Genomic DNA, 17924 nt, shown 5'->3' with positions numbered 1-17924 from the left:
TGGGTTAGGCGGGTTCGCGGGTTAAGCGAATATTTTGCACACCCTTACTGTAGATGACAGCTCATTGTAGCAAAAATCTCAAAACATAAAATAGTTTTTTATTAGGTTTCTCTCTCTTTCTCAATAAAATATAATTTCTCTCTCTCCCTTAATTTTTTTCCTCTCAATCCGGTCTCAGCCTTCTTCCTTCTCTCCCTCTTTATTTATTTATTTATTATTTTCTCTCCAATGCCTCACTTCTCCCTCTTTGGGTTCATGGTAGGCATTCTTAAGTTGGCGTCAGCCTTTTTGGTTGGAGTTGAGGTTGGAGAGTTTGGGCCACTGGGGTGGTGGTTATTTTTGTGGCTAGGGTGGGTTTTGGCTGGGGTTTTATGGTGGGTTTTGGGTGTAGGAAACTAATCTGAAGAATGGAAGAGCAAGGGAAGGGCAGTGGGTGGTGTTGCTTGATGGGTCTTGCTGGGTTATTGATGGTGTTTTTTTGTTTTGTTTTGTTTTGTTTTTTTAAAACTTAGGTTGCTGGGTAATGGTGGTGGGTTTATGGTTGGTGTGCTGTGGGTTGAGGCAAAGAGAGGATGAAAGGGAAAAGTGGGTTGGTGTGTCGTGATTGTGCTGTGGGTAGTGTTGTATGGGTTGAGGTTAGTGGGTGGTGTTGTGGGTTGAGGCTGGTGGGTTGTGCCGTAGGTTGAGGTCAGTGGGTTATGCCGTGGGTGGTGTCGTGGATGACGTTGTGGGTTTGTGGTGGCTTAGGTGATGAGAATAAAAAATGATAAATAAATAATATTTTAATGAAGTGGTAAAAAAAAAAGTTTTGATGTTAAGTGTATTGAAAAGTAACATATTAAATGGGTTAGAACCCCATTGCCCTTTCCCTTGTGTGTGTGTGTGTGTGTTTGTTTGTTTGTTTCTCAAAAAAAGAATGGGTAATTGTCCCACATTGCATAAGAGAGTGTTATGTGTAGTATAACTTGTCCTACTCTCCTTTAAAAGTTATCATAACTTTTGAGTGGAGTTGTGGTGTGCCTTTATGTTAGAATCCCTTACCCTCTCCCTTTTGTGTGTGCAGTGGCGGCTCCAGGATTTTTTTCTAGGGGAGTCAGCAATGGCAAAGCTAGGAATTTGTCATTTGTCATGAGGGGTGAGTAAAAAATTAAATGATTAATCTTTTTTTTTTTATAGATAAACTTCCATATTATATACAATAATTTAAAATAATATTCTAAATACAATTTAGTATACAATACAACTATATTATACAATAGTCTAAAACTGTTATAAAATAGGTAAGACAACAACTATTAAATGCATAAACTAATGTAATTAAATTACTAATCATACATTTTTGTCAAATTAATAACAACTTAGTATATTTATATGTAATATCAATTATATAAAAATATATGATAAAGAAATAACACACTTAGGAGTAGAACTAGGAGTAAATTTGAAACTAAGAAAATAAAATAGTAACTGATATAAGATTTTACATTTGAAGTGGATGACTTCTTAATCATACACATAGACATAGTCACTCTCTTAGAATTGGAGATAATTGGAGATAAAAAGAAAAACTAAGAAAAAAATAGAAAGGCGAAAGTGAGATAGAGAGAATGAGGAAAAAATTACAGATATAGATACAGATTTGTACAAACGTGTTGGTTGTAACAGTGATGTAATTTTTTTGTTAATGAAGAAGAAAAGTGTAAGGAAAAACAACTTCATTTCGTTGTCAGTTGCAAAGTAAGCCAAAATCCTGGAAAGAATATTCATATTTTTTTTAATGAATGAGCAAAATTTTTGGAATTGACACAATACTTTCAAAAAAATTCCACAACAAAATTTAGGTGGCCAATTGTTAAAGCTAGATAAAAAAATATTGTTAATTGTGGGTTCAAATAAAAAGTAGTTACAACTTACCTCATATTATTGTAAAAATATTGTGAAATTAAAATTAAGATGATCATATTCAAGTTTCAAGCTTATTTCAATTGGGTTCAAACAAAATTTAGGATTAGGGTGTTCAACTTTTTATTTTAAGAGTTCAAAATGAAAAGTTTTTAAAAATTTTATATATAAAAATTTTGTTTGAGCCAGGCCAGGGGGTTCATTTGAACCCCCTGGCCTTAATGTAAAGCCACCCATGTGTGTGTGTGTGCGCGTGCGTGTGTTTGTTTCTCAAAAAAAAAAAATGCTAAGGGTGTGTTTGGTAACAGTTTTTATTTTCTATTTTTAAAAATTAGTTTTTGGAAATATAAAGAAAAAACAATTTTCTTGTATTTTTGAAATTAAAAACATGTTTGGTTAGTTGAAATTTAAAAAATAGTTTTTTGAAGAAAAAAATAGAAAATACTAAAATATGTTGTTACTAAGATTTGATCTCTAATGCTAACTCATTAAATGACATAGATTCATTAACTTAAATGCGTGTTTTCATTGACTTTTGAAAAATAGAAACTGAAAACAGTATTTTGCATGTTTTCAATTTCATTTACAAATTGAGTTTTGAGAACAGTTTTTGTTTTCTGTCCATTTTTGGGTTGTCAAACAAGGTTTTTAATCTCAAAAATAAAAAATTGTTTTTGGAAACAAAAAATAAAGAAAAAATGCAGTTACCAAGCATACCCTAACATTTTTAAAACCCATGCTCTAAAACAAAAAACCCAAGCCAATTTTGTTCAACAATTGCAAAACAATAACTTTCATCCTTATTATTTTATTTTATTATATTTTTTAGAAATAACTTTCATCCGTAATTGACTTGTCTTCTCTTCTTTGCCTTTCAACTATGACAAAGTATATTTTTATTTTTGACCAATTCATATGCTTTGCCAGCACATTTCTTTCTTGCACCTTATGTTTTTTTGAGAAAATAGGAATATGTACTTTACGTGTTTTGTCATTTTAGTGCCTATTAATTTAAGCCAACCGCCATTTTTCTTAATTGCGAAGGTTTTCTTTATTATTATTATTTTTTTAGCTTATAAATCATTAAACCACAAATAAAAAGGTCTACCTTCTACGTATGTAGTTAAAAGAAACAAAAAGAAGGATTCTAAACCCATAGATAACATCATATGTGTAGAAGTTTGATTTATATCTTCTTTTTTATTTTTATTTTTTAATTACAATTGTAACGTCTATATTTTTTTCTTCAAAATATTGAATGGAAAAGAAAATTTGGTCACAGAACGCGGTTGTGTAAGTTAGCAAATCATAGGCATATTATTAGATGGATTGCTATTTAAGAAATTCAAAAAAAAAAAAAATTAAAAACTTTATTTTATAAAAAGAAAACCATAAATTTATTAAGCAAAAATAGTCAAATCAACTAAAATTGTAGCATTAAAATATGATGAAACATCTTTCATTCAAACCAAAAAACCACTAACATAATTGGTGAGAATTTTTACATCTTCAGTTAAATGACTAAAAGAGATGATAGAAACATTCTTGTTTCTCAAAAAAATTGATAATTGCTATTTTTTTAAGCAACAATTATCATTGTATTTTTGTTTATTAAGAATAAAATAAGAATGACTAATGTTTATGTATGTAAAATGAAGTTTCACATCTATATAATTAGATTAAGTTAGAATAAAATTTATATACCATATTAAAAAAAAATTGAATAATGATGAGACTTTATTGTTATAATTTGGTCACCCAAAATGAATCAATCAGTCAATCATTCAATGAATCTAACCGTTAAGACAACCGGGGGCACGGTGGCGCGCCATTGAAACCAACGTCGTGGCAAAAGAGGTTAAATCTCATCCGCTAAATAAATAAATAAAAAAGGCTAATTTTTAAAAAAGGTATATAAATAAAAAAAAGATAATTGAAGTGAGCGTGAGCGTGAGTCTGAGTCGGCAAATGAATTGAAGAGAAGTCCACTTTCGGCGTAAAAAGAGAAACAGCATCATATCGTGAAGAAGACGCAAACGCGGGACGGGACCCACTATCAAATTATAAAAAAAACAAAACAACTCTCACCCAATCAAACTCTTCCTTCTTTCCTTCTTTCTTCTTCTCTCTTTCCACCATTTCCATTTCAGAGAGAAGAAAAAAAAAAGGGGAAGGAGGAAGGGAAGGAAAGGAAAGGATCTCTCTCTTTGTACGGCTCCTCCATCCTCTTCAACCTCTCTCTCTCTCTATATATATATATATACTGGTGTTTACGGTCGAGACGAGAGTAGTGTTGCGTGTTTAGATTTTGAATTGGTGATCTTTTGTTGAGGGTTTGGGGATCTTGTGAAATTAGGGTTTCTCGATATGGCTTCCAAGCGGATCTTGAAGGAGCTCAAGGATTTGCAGAAGGATCCTCCTACTTCTTGCAGCGCCGGTACTCCATTCTCTCTCTTATCTTCAACTTTGTTTATGGTAGCTTTGTCTTGCTTGATCTCTGTAGTTTTATCTTTATTTGTACTTTTTTTTTTTTTTTTGCCGTAACTTAAATTATTGCCGATTTGTTTTTTTTTTTGGTTGATTTGCGAGCTTTGTAGCTCANTCTCCATTGTCATACCCTTGAGAGGTCATTTACCAAACCCTTATCTCACCACACCCACGTCTGTGAGAAGGTCCATTTGGTGCTTTAGGAAGCAGTTTGGAAAGGAACCAATATACATTGGTTGATGCTATGGTTAAGTAGCGGAATCCGGCAAGCTAAAGAAGAAATAGGTTCAGCGTAACCTCGTTGGAGCAAGAAACTTGGAGGGCTTAGGTACTTGGGTAGATTAGGCTTGGAGGGTCTTCTGTTGTTCATGTATCCCAACTACATTCTTTAGTGGATTATTTGACTGCTTGGAGGGCGGCGGAGAGGTTTACGCCGACGACTTCGGTTTCCTCTTCGATAACACATCGTGTGTTGTCCGTGTGTTTGCATCTTCCTTTCCTTTATCTTTGCCTTATATTTACTGCTGTGGATGTGTTTATATTTGGCTTAGATTGTTTATTAATTCTGTTATGAGCTTGTTATCATGTTTCGCATATTAATTATTTGATATAAAGCTTGAATTGGTAATTTTATTATTTGGAGTCTAAACGTTCAAGGGTGTTTCATACCCATTTTGAACTTTCAAAATCCAGCAAATCAAATCCAGTACTTCTCTCTTCTCTAGATCTTTTACCCAGAAGGACAAGAATTAAAAAGATAAAAAAAATTGTTGCAAAAACAACTTTCCAAATCTATGAATATTAATCATTGTTAAATATAACAATATAAAAATCCGAAAACAATGCCAGTATCAATTTATTTGAATCATATAGACATAATATAGATCACAAAACAGAGGGAATATTACTACATAGCAGAAGCACTATGCCCAACCTCCAACGGTAAATAGTCCCAATTAGCATTTTGGCGCCTATTATCTCCAACTGCAGACCCATCCACACCGACAAGCCATAGTTTGATTTGCTTTGAAATCTGGTTTTGAATCATAGCTTGCAGCGTGGGTTGCGTTTACAGATGCCCAGTGACGACGGTAACTTTGTAGCGAGAAGAGGACAGCCAAAGACAGAAGTAAGATTAGAAAAATAGAAAGATTGAGTTGGCGTTTTTCTAATCGTTAGATTACTTCTTTGCCACGTGTCATTCATCGAAATAAAAAAAAGAGAGAACTGGAGGGTTTCAAACGGAAGGGGAGCCGGACCCTAAAATATTTCCAGTGGGAAGTTGAAAATGAAACAAAAAAGTTTCAGTCATTTATTACACGTAGAAATTCAACCATAAAAGCTAGTGGTTGATAGAAACTTCAAAAGCAACAGTAAAATAATAAACAAAAATAAATCTTCAAGGGCTGATATTTTAATTTTAATGCCACATTTATCTCCCATCCCCCAAGGCCAATATTACATGGTTGTTCATGCTATCATATCCAGTAGTTTTACTGCTACTGCTGTGTTTGTAAGCGCCAGATGTCTCTCCAAGCAAGTGTTCGGTCTCTTCCAAATTTTCTCCAACATCAACCCATGGGTGCATCTCCATCTTTCTTATTCCCGCTAATTCCATTGCAACGTCTTTCATTGTAGGCCTTTCCTCCCCTTTTACTTTCCTTGAGCTGCTCCTTGTTTCCTTCTTCAACTACATGATCGTCAAGAACATCAAACAATCTCTCCTCTTTCAAGGAACAAAGAAAATGCATAGCAACACTTCTTTCCTGTTCAGACCTACTGAATGAAAGTGCCTCCTCTCCTGTTAGCAGCTCCACAAGAACCACCCCAAAACTATAGACATCACTTTTTTCTGTCAGTTGACTTGTGAGTAAGTATTCAGGGTCTAAGTATCCAAGAGTTCCTTGCACCATTGTAGCTAATTGAGTTTGATCTAACGGAACCAATTTTGAAGCCCCAAAGTCAGAGACTTTTGCAGTGTACTTCTCGTCTAAGAGTATGTTTGTTGACTTGACATCCCTATGGATGATTGGTGTAGAAGCTTCAGAGTGCAGATACGCTAGTGCTTCGGCTGTTTCTGCAGCAATTTTCAGACGGATTTGCCATGGCATGACAGATGTATTACTTTTATGATGTAAGTGCTTGAACAGTGTATCATTAGTGATGAATTCATAGACTAACAAAGGAACTGGAGTCTCCAAACAACAACCCAAGAGTTTGACCACATTTCTATGGTTAATTTGGGAGAGGACAAATACTTCGTTAATGAATTGCTGAATTTGGCTTTGATCGATTGTTTTAGACTTTTTGATAGCAACAACCCTGTTATTTGGTAAATCCCCTTTGTAAACTGTACCAAAACCTCCTTGGCCAATGATCTTACTTTGATTGTAGTTGTTGGTAGCCCTCTTTAACTCTTCTTGGGTAAAGATTTTGGTTGTTTCGGTTGATCCTTCGAATCTACTCAGTTGCTGTTCTAAAATCAAACCACCATTCTGTTTAAAGAACTTTTCCTTAAGCCTGATAAGTTTTCTTTTCTTGACTATCAAGTACAGCCAAGTGCTGCCCACAAGCATCGTAATAAAGCTTATGCCAATACCTGCACTTGAAAAGTTGAAACATTATTCATTTTGATAGAACACCACTGGTTATAGGCATAACATTAAGCATTTATTGCCTTGTACCATTTTGAGTGTCTATACACTAATTAAATGATGTCAATAGATTCTCCGAAAAAAGGGGAAAAAAATTATGTCACTTAAACATAGTTATCAAAATGTCACACATAAAATTTGGTGCACACTTGTACCATTCACTATACACTAACTAAAATATGTAACTTAAAAATGAGTCTAAATATTTTATCCCACTCTTCTTACTCTATTATATATTCCACAAATAAAAACATGTCATATATCCATCTATTTTATTAAATGCTAAATTTATGTCTTCTATTATTTCAATTGCCTAAATATAATGGGTTATTTTTTTATTTATTTTATATGATTGAAATAATAGAAGATATAAATTTAGTATTTAATAAAATAGATGGACATGTAGCATATTTTTATTTGTAAAGTATATAGTGGAGTAGGAAAAGTAAGATAGAAGATTTGGCCTCTTAAAAAATTTATGAAAAAGTCAGTTTATATTGGATTATCAAAAACATGTTTGGTCAGGATCACTCAATTCATTTCAAGAGCTTGTTCCAAAGGGTAAGATGTCAACGGTCAATATCAACCATATACAAGATTTTTTTTTTTTTTTTTTTTTCCTCCCACTTGACAACATGTTCAACTTTTTAAAGTGATGGTTTATTAAAATGATAAAGTTGGTGCAGAACATTACATATTTCAATTGAATTTAAGTCATTGACTGCATTGACGAAAATAATATTATCTTTTAAAAAATAGTTATATTATTTTAAAAATAATTAAATTCAAAATAATCAAAATTTGTAATTCAAAGAAACTTAAAAGTATTGTATATAAGTTTTATCTTGCCAAAAAATTAACATTGTATATACACAAACCCTGTCGTTAATTCTCATAAAAATTGAATTTAAACTTTCTATTTTTTAAATTAAGAAATAATTTTGTCTAAAATAATTATATAATTATATGATAAATTATTTAAAAAAATAAATAAATAATGAGCCACCACAAGACACAACAGTGAACACCACAAGAAACCCATCCTTTCTCGTCGGCGCAACCAAACCCCCTAAGCTCCCAAACCCATTAGAACAAAGCATCAATCAAGCAACCCCCATCTCAAATTCTCATTTTCGCTCCTCTTCCACATATTCTGAGCATCCAAACAAAGCATTAATGGACTTACGCTCTTTGCAGAAGCAAAGTGCTTTGATAAGTACCAAATTGATGGAAATGTAAAAAGGGAACCTGATATTTAGAGCTCAAACCCAAAAAGTCCCTGCCCATGAATTGGTGCAGAGATCCGTACCTGGGATCTGGAACGTGAAATTTACGTTGTGTACAGTAACTGTTGGGCTATTGAGTAGAGCTGGGTGATTTTTTTTTATTGATTTAAAAAAAAAAAAAAAAAAAAAAAAAAAAAACTCAATGAAAGATATTTTTCTTAATTTTATTTTAGGTTTGAAGCATTAAAATAATTTGAACAAAACTATATGGTTTTACATTTATGGAATTATGGGATTTTTTCACATAACCTGGATGGAATTAGGGTTTTTTTTTTTTTTTTTTGAGAGTTTGGTGATTTTTTTTTTAAAATATTAAGTATTTTTAACATATACACAGATAAAAGAAAATCTTAAACAAATTGACAGTAATGTATACATAAAAATATCTAATTTTTAGATACACAGCATAAATTTTAAATCTTTTTATGTGACTTTATAAATAGATTTAATTTTAAACTGTCAAAACTTTAAAGATGTAATAAAATTTATAATTTAACAAAATTTTGAAGCTAGTATTTAATTATTTGGTAATCCAAGTGCTAAATTGATAAAACAATTCAATAAATATACTTACCAATAGCAATCTTAAACACTAGCAAGAGATTCGCTTCACAACCTTCACCATCTTTTCTTCCGCTCCCGTGGTACCACTTGGGGCAACGACAACTATAACTCCCTGGAGTGTTGACACAGTTTTTTGCTATTGTGCAACTATTGAGATTTGGATCCTCACATTCGTTAATGTCTGCAAATGAAGTGAACAATACCAAGCCGGGAATACATACATCAAAATGAAAGAGAAATTAAGTACCTCAATTGATATTTGAAATTCATTTTGGAAGCTTTATAAATGCATAATACGTACCTTGGCAACCATCAGGGAGGTATGGGTTCCCTTGGTAACCTTGCTCACACTTGCAACGATACCCCGACGTGGTTTCGAGGTCTTGGCAGTAACTATTCCTCTTACATGCGAAAGCCGTTTTGTTTCGAGCTGCTTCTTTACATGTCTCATTCCCAATTGCCCATTCAAGCACCATAGGGAGCTCTTCATATGTAAGATTTTTGAGATAAGCAGAGGAGAAATCAAACTGGCCTTGTTCAGCAACAAAAGCATAGCCACAGGGATTGAAGTCCCAGACATCTGTGTGATTATAATAGCTGCGTACTTTCATTTCTATATATTTTAATCCATCCGGAATCTCTATCTCGCAGCACCCAACACCAGAGCATGAGCCATTGACCACATTGAGTAGGCTATTACATAGAGACATGCACCCGATTGAGTAATTTTCTCCTTTTTGTGTACCCGTAAGGTATGCATAAGTGTCACACCCAACGACTGTGAACTTATTTTTGGTGTTGGAAATGGTATACCTGCCAGTATTGATCCAGGTTTTAACGCCGTCCACTAATTCACCAATCTTATTGTAGCAGCGATGGGCTACAAAGTTCAAGACTCGCAACTCATGATCTTCAATGGATATGTTTTTAACAGCCAAATCACCTGTCAGTGCTGTTACATTGTCCTCACAAGTGATGTGAAAATTCTTATTTAGATAACAGCCATCAGTCAAGCCAAATGGAAATGGTATTTTTATATCTCCACACATGTAGTCGCAGCCAGGCTTGGCTTGAGCTGCTTCTGATGCAGTCGTTGCCAAAATTGTCGTTATTATCACTCCAATCAGTGAGATCTGCATTAGCATCCCATGTAAGTCCATATTGCCACAGCCTTGCTTCTCAGCAAGAAAATATTTTTATTTTATTTTTTGCTTGGATGTGCTATAACTTTCTCGCAATCCTTTACCTTTTGTAGGCATAGAGAACGACGACCAGGTCAATGCCCCTGTTTAAGTTAGGTGCAAGTCTCTTTCTTCAAGTCGTCTTTATTTATTGCAGGAAGCTACGATGTAGAATCCTTCCCTCCGAGTCAGGATTCCTAGTTGTGGGGTGGGCGGAGTTTATAAAAAAAAATAATAATAAAAAAATCATAACAATCCAAATAAGCATTTATTTAGCATAAACAAAATATCAATAAATACAAAAACACAAAATCATTGTTTTTTATACATTACATTTCAATCTTTTAGTGAGGAGGGAACTTGACATTCTTTTTTTTTTTTTTTTTTTTAAGAATCAAAACTCGACATTCTTTTAAATCTAAAAAATGATCAATTATTGAATCAGGAATAATTATTATTGCTACTAAGTAAAGATGAATATAAGAATGTAAGAAATATGCATAATGCATTTATTATAAATTTTGTACTTTTCTAAAGATATAAATTCATCACTTATTAATTTATAAATAATTGTCTTTAAGTTTCAAAATTTATATATTATCAATTTCTTAGCTATTATAGCATTATTAAGAATCAGGTTTGACTTACATCCAATACATTTTTAACTAGACATGTCATTTCGTTTTAAATATACAATGATAAGTGGTAGTGAGTTTTAATCCCCACATTTTATTTAGTTAATAAGTGATGTGGCATTATTTCATTAAAATAAAAGAAGATTCATTTTTAGAAAGTACTAAAGATAAGTCAAACTCTTATAAAACATTAATGTGAGTAGGTATCACAATTTAGTTTAGTTAAGTTTATGTGATGTTTGAAGCAATTATTTTTGTCTATGTTTTTGTTTAATTATTCAGTCCCGCATGGCCACACCAACTCTTACCCCACTACCAACAATATTAATCAATCAAATGCTTCTACTAATTTTCCACTATTTTTTTTTTTTTTTAGTTCCCAAATCATCACTAACTTTACTAATTTTCATAACTATTTTTATATGCCAAAAGCCTTATAACTTAATTGGCATCTTCTCATACACAAAGTACTTGGACACTTCAAATTCTCTTTAAGTCTCTCTCTCTTCAAGTAGTATTTGGGTTTTTTTTTTTTTTTGGTAAAATACGAGATAAGTTACAATATTAAATGGTTTTTATTTTGTTATCACCTTCTAAAAATGGGCTTTTACTTATTTTGTTAAAATTTTAGTTATTGTTTGAGCTGAAATGGACTTTTATCCGGGCTAATTTGTGGTGTTGTTTAGACCTTTTTTGGGATCGAGTGGCTAGAGTTTAGGGTTAATATATGATGCATTAAAAATCTTCAGTGAGTCTACAGTCCAAACGAAGAGCTCTAGAAGACTTGCAAGGATGAACACACTCTCAAAGAGCATTGATGTGGGGTCGGCCTATTCACTGACAACCATCCGATGATTAAGTTAATACCTCACAGGAACCCAATAAAGCTCAAATGGTATTAGTTTAGAGTTTTTGTCTCATCATAAACCCAGCAAACCACCAAGACACCAATATAAACCCAGCAAAACACCAAGATCCACCATCATTCACATAGCAAACCACTGAGAATCACCCAAAAAACCATACCAAACCACCACCACCACAGCATCGCCAAACATCACAACAAACCACCAAACCCACAAAATCAACCAAAACCTACCCCCTTTTTTTTCATAGGGTATCGATATTTTCCTTAATGCTACTCTAAAATGTTATTCATATATATATATATGGAGCAGCCTAAGAGCCTTTAATCCAAAGAACACATCATTTTCTGCTTAATGAGTAATACTTAGGTATTCCCAGAGTACAGAGAATCGTACTCCCTTCTCTCACATTCATGGTGGGGTCTACTCATTATATTCATGGTGGGATCCACCATGAATGTGGGAGGGGAGAGCACGATTTATCCATACTCTTAAAGTATCTAAGAATTTTTCCTGCTTAATTTTGACAAGAAGAGGCTTTATTAAGACAAAGGGCATAGAGAAAATATGATACTACTTCAGTTATTTCTATAGCTATTCTAAGACAAATTTTCCATGATATAGTGGATACTTGCTTTCATTATGTTCGAACTCAAAGAGGCCCATTAGGTATAAAGTCATAGACTAGTAAAAGAACTAATATCTCCAAATAACTTAATAATTTAACCACATTCCTATGATTTATACAGGAAAGGACAACTACCTCATTGATGAATTGCTCATATTTACTTTAATTCACCATTTTGGATTTCACGATCCTATTATTCAATAAAAATCCTTTATAAACAATAACAAAATCTCCCCGACCAATAATTAAAGTTTCTTAATAATTTTTTTAATAATAATAATAATAAATTCAGCAACAAAAAAAAATATAGTTTTATAATAATTTATTGGTGGCCTTGATTACTTTTATGGCGAAGATTATGGCGGTTTCAGATGAATTTTCCTATCTAGAGAATTGTGTTGTTGTAACATTAAACTATCATTTTCCATAAAAGAACATTTCTTTAATGAGTTTGATTAAGTTTCTTTGCTTGATTATCAAGTACATCCAAGAGCAACAGACAAGCATGACCTGCGCTAACACCTACAATTGAAAGAAATAGAATTGTAATAATTGACTATTTGTTTTCATACTATTTTTATAGCGAATAGGTAAATTTAGAACTCTCTTCTACAAAGTGATGTAGAACAGATAGCACTTGTCTTTTTAAAGCAGCAATGACACCGAAAGTCACAATGCAAGATTAAAGAGGGATGCCAGTAGAGAGTATTGGGGTGACAATATGTATATTAGAATTCTATAAAATTTGGCAGGTTGAAGGTCAAGCAATTCCTTTGCTAAAGCCCCGAAAACAGTGTTTTTGCTATTTATAGTAATATTTGTTTTTTCTTAATAACTTTTAGTTTAAAAGTCAGAATAAGGTCCCATCTATTTTGAGATGACCCTTAAGGTCAGTAGTTTATGTTTCTGCATTTAACTCAATTTTGTAATTTTTTGTAAATTTCAGTATTTTGTCACCTAAATGTGTAATTAGTGCGAATTAGGGTTTTAGATGTTTTTCTTAGTATTTATATGTTTTGTAGCTTTTAGAAGCAAATTAGATTATTATCAATAAATACAGATGTTTTGTCAAATTTTCTTCTGGTGGATTCTAGTTTTTATCTCTTTGTGAATTTAGGGAAACCACTTGTAGATTCGAGGTTTACTATCAGAATTAATAGTTTAATTTCTGTTTTATTAAGAGAACATCATGTATGCTTTTTTCAGGCTTCCGCGACATCACAAGGATAATCATGCTGTAGAATTATTTAATTTCACTAAAATTATTCAATGGAATTTTTATGACGCAGAATATATAGTCTAAATTTTCCAAAACTTGGAAAATGGAGACTAAAGAAAAAGTTTTTTTTTTTTTTTTTTTTCAAGTTTAAAGGAATTGATCAAGTCTAAATTTTCTAGAACTTGGAAAATGGAGACTAAACAAAAAGTTTTAACAAGTGGAAAATTTTTCTTTCTTTTTTCCATACCAATCATGACCCTTTTTCTTTCTTTTTTTTTTTTTTTTCTTTTTTCAGAATATAAAAAAATAAAAATAAAGAAAGAAAAATCTCCTATTCTCTTGTGATCAAGAGTAGAAAATCATTCTATATATGATCCTACATTAATTAAAAATCAATTTCAAATTAAAAAAAAAAGTTATTATGAAAGATTGTAAAGGCACAATTTTTTCAAACATTAATTATGTTTGATATTACCACTGCGCACGTGGGACTATGGGAGTGATGATCATTCCACAACTATAAGTACTTGTGAGATATGGAAAAAGGGAGGAGGGCAAGGGCCAAAGTTCAAGTTTTCAGAAGGAATTTTCACATACATACACTTAGATTATATTATAGTAGAATTCTATCTTAGATAATATATATATATATATATGATATTTGACTCAGCTTGACGATACAATAGAAAGGATCTGAGGGAAAAAACAATGAATATATACTTGCCAACTGTGACGTTAACTGCTAGTGATAATCTGAGTGGTGACTAGGGGTGGCAAATGGGCAGGTTGGGTGATAAATGGGTTGGGTTATAAATAGGTTAGGTATGTAATTATCCATTTATCTATTTATAACCCGTTTATATATAAATTAATTATCTATTACCCGCCCAACTCATTTAATTTGTAACCCGCCCATTTAACCCAATATGACCCAAATACCTTTAAAACTAGTTGAATACTCTATTGATTTCCAAAATTACCAAATACCCTTAAATACCCAAATTCCCTTTATTTCTCAAATTGAAGAGAGAGAAAATATCAGATCTTTTTTTTTTTTTCTTTTTTCTTTTTGGCTCGCTCTTTCAGAGCTGAGCTCACACACAACACAAATTTTCTCTTTTTCTTTGGGAATTCACCCCTAAAATTCTGTTTGTTTCTTGGGAAAAAAAAAAAAAAGGGTCCCGACTCTCCAGGAACAGAGTTGAAAAGCTTCAGTTTTCGCTCCGTTTACAAGAGAGACAAAGACTCTCTCCATCCAGTTCTCCAATTCTTGGTAGAAGGTGCATTTTGTAATTTAATGTAAGAGAGATCTAATTGCTATTGTCGGCATTGTTCTAAATCTTTTTTGCTTGCGTTTCTAAATTTGTACAACTCTTACTTTCATTAACATTAACGTTAACATTAGAATGTTAATTTTGTTTCAACGCTATCACTCTGTTGCATTTGTTTCAAGTGCTATTATTATTATTATTATTTTTATTCTAAATATAAATAATATTAGTAAGTATCGCCGAGTTTCGTATGCTAAATTTGTTGACTTTCCTTTTTATTTTTTATTTTTTATTTTTTATAATTTCTTAGAAGATTCTTAAGATAAAATTTAACGGTTTGGATCTCAATCTTCCGGAAATTGTTGAATCAGGAAGTAATAATCTATCAAAGGTGGTGAATTTAATATATATATATATATTTTTTTTTTTTTGGGTGGGGGTGGAATTTTAGTTTCTATGGATATAATGGATTTACAGAATGTTTTGGTGAAAAAGTTATAGGATTTGTTTGGATATTGAGAAAATTTGAGGGAAAGTATTTAAAGAGAGTGAGACGTGAGAGTGAGAGGGCCAAATGTTTTGGCTTAGAAAACCTGTGGGAAAGTGTTTAAGCTTATGTAAGTTTTAGATTTAGAAGAGTTTAGTGGACATTTGTGAGTTTATTTAATTTTAAATTTTAGATGGGTATAGTGGGTATTAGCAGATTTATCCATTTAAACCCACCTAATTAAATAACAAAATGGGTCTATATCCATTTAACCCAAATATTCAAATGTGTTGGATTAAAACTTATCCAAATAAAGTAGGTACGTAATGAGCGAGTTCATGGATATGGATAAAAATGACCACTCCTAATGGTGACACACGCGTCGCGGTCCAAATGGTATCCTCAGACGTAGAAATAATGATAATGTACTGGTTCATTAGCACAATATTGATTGCCTTTGCAATTACATTGAGCTCATCGTATTTATTAATGTGTGCAATTATAAAAATAATAATAATAAAATTATAATTTTAAGTAAATTTTAAAAAGCACTATAATTAAAAGCAACGAGAAACTAAGGAAATGAAGAATCCATTTGTCTCACTATAAAATGATTTCAGTCAAAACATTTTCAAGTTTTTGGTATGGACATAAAATTTTTCAAATATAAATCATTAAAATCAGTGCCTTCCAACTAGCCGATAAGGGAGGAGAGAGTTATTGTGCTTTTGTAAAATGTTTTACCAATTTTTTTAGGACTTAGACCCGTTGTTGGGATTGGATCAATTCATGTGCTATTTCCTCCACAAACGTAATTCACTTTGTTTTGGGCAACTTTCATGGTCTCATTACCGATTGCCCAATCAATTAAAGAACCATGGAAGGGTTTCATTATTTCGTAGACTGATAGATAATCTGAGAAGAAATTGAACTTGTCTTCTCGGATTATAAAGGCAAAACTGCAAGGATTGAATCCCAGACTTTTGTGTGGTTATTGTTAAAGCTATGTGCTTTAAAATTAATATCTGTCAAATCTTGAGGAATATCCATTTGGCAACACCCAATCCAGAGCAAGTCCCATTGACTACATTTCATATGTTATTAGATCTGGACAGGAAGCTGATGGAGAAGGGTTCTTAGTTCAGATTACCATTCAGGTATGCATAAGTTGTTGGGTGCAAGGTTTTACTTTTCAACATTAAGTGTCACAGACTCAGCCAACACCCACGACACGAACATGTCTTGAGTGACAAACCGTGTGAAACTGGGAACCAAGAGTTTTAGTTTCTTGCTTTCCAGAGGCTTACCTGACTGACTCGTAACTGTCAATTCCGTGAACATTATGATGTCAATATCGCCTTGGATTGAAATATTGTGACAACGACATTTCCAGTCTTCGGATAGAAAAATCTCCAGCAGTATCTTTCAGGTAACAACCTTCAATTTATGCAGAAGGATAATGGAAATTTTCTGCTGCATTGTCATTTTTACTGATAATAATACCACACCAACCTATAGCCTCACTATTTTCCAGAAGAGTACGTATTTATGGGTTTTAAGAGTAATGACTTGGTATGAGCTTCATAAAAACGCTGGACTTTTTAAAGGCATACGTAAAGAGAAGACCCGTTAAATATACGCGAGTCTTGGTGTGCATATTTATGACTGGTTTTGTGTTTACACCACATCTGACGCGAGTCTTGATGTGAATATTTATGACTAGTTTTGTGTTTACAGTTCACAATCTAACTGATCTGTGGACTGGTAGATGGTAGACCATAAAGTAGACCTTGACTTAATTAATACCAATAAAAGAAAAAAAATTAAGTGGAGCTTGACCTTGGCAAAAGTTCTAATTATTATTAGAAAAAGTTAACAACTGCTTTAAAAATATTGGTTTAGAAATATTTTTATAAACATTTTAATAAAAAAATTAAAAATTAATTAATTTTTTTTATAATTTTTATATTTTCAATAAAATTATAGTATTAAAATTTTCTTAAAACGATCCATTAACAAATTGGCTAAGGATATCCATTAACCAAACTCATTATAGTTAAGTAATACACCATAATAAAGTAGTAATTAAACTTTTTTTTTTTTAAAGAATCTATAATTCACTCAATTGACTCTTAAGGGGGAATCTGAAATTCTGAATCTTTGCTTCACACCCCAAATTATTAAAACTTATAATCATCAAACCGATCTTAACAACTATTATAAATTGCACCGAAATCTCGTATTCAAACTAATGGTCACATGCACGTTATACAATATTCGCTATAATAACATCTACAGGTTACTCGAGTTAAAGCCTAACAATAACTTGCTTAATTAATTAGTGCTTGTAGCACCCGAGAAACAAGGCTTTTTTTTTTTTTTTTTTAAATTAAGGTTTAACTTATATATTATGAATTAATTTAAAATTTTCTAATGGATTGGTCTAATGATTCGTAAAAGTTCATGAGATTTATGAGTTCCTTGAACCAACATCTTGAAGCTACCTCCAAAAGTTCTTTCCAATGAAAATATGTTTTCATAATTGTGGGTCCAACTAATTAAATTCATGGTAGGACCCACAATTCATGTAAGGGAGTGGAGTACGTATTTATGGTATTTCGGAGGTACTCAATAATTTTCCATAAAAATATACAAATTTCTAGTACCATAATGTATTGAACAAATCTTGCCTCTTTTTTCCCTTAGTGTATAGCTGTATAGATATATATATATATATATATATA

The 17924-nt window shown here is 32.1% G+C and overlaps 1 pseudogene; it reads right to left on the bottom strand.

The window, feature by feature from the left end:
- Nucleotides 1-5649: 5649 nt before the first annotated feature.
- On the bottom strand, nucleotides 5650-10085 carry LOC111996403 (putative wall-associated receptor kinase-like 16; annotated as a pseudogene).
- Between the last annotated feature and the right edge of the window lie 7839 nt (nucleotides 10086-17924).

The sequence above is a fragment of the Quercus suber genome, unplaced genomic scaffold (assembly GCF_002906115.3).
Source record: "Quercus suber isolate HL8 unplaced genomic scaffold, Cork oak 2.0 scaffold_525, whole genome shotgun sequence".
Lineage (NCBI taxonomy): Eukaryota > Viridiplantae > Streptophyta > Magnoliopsida > Fagales > Fagaceae > Quercus > Quercus suber.
Note: the sequence above shows the minus strand (reverse complement) of the source record. Positions and strands in the feature narration are given on the sequence as shown.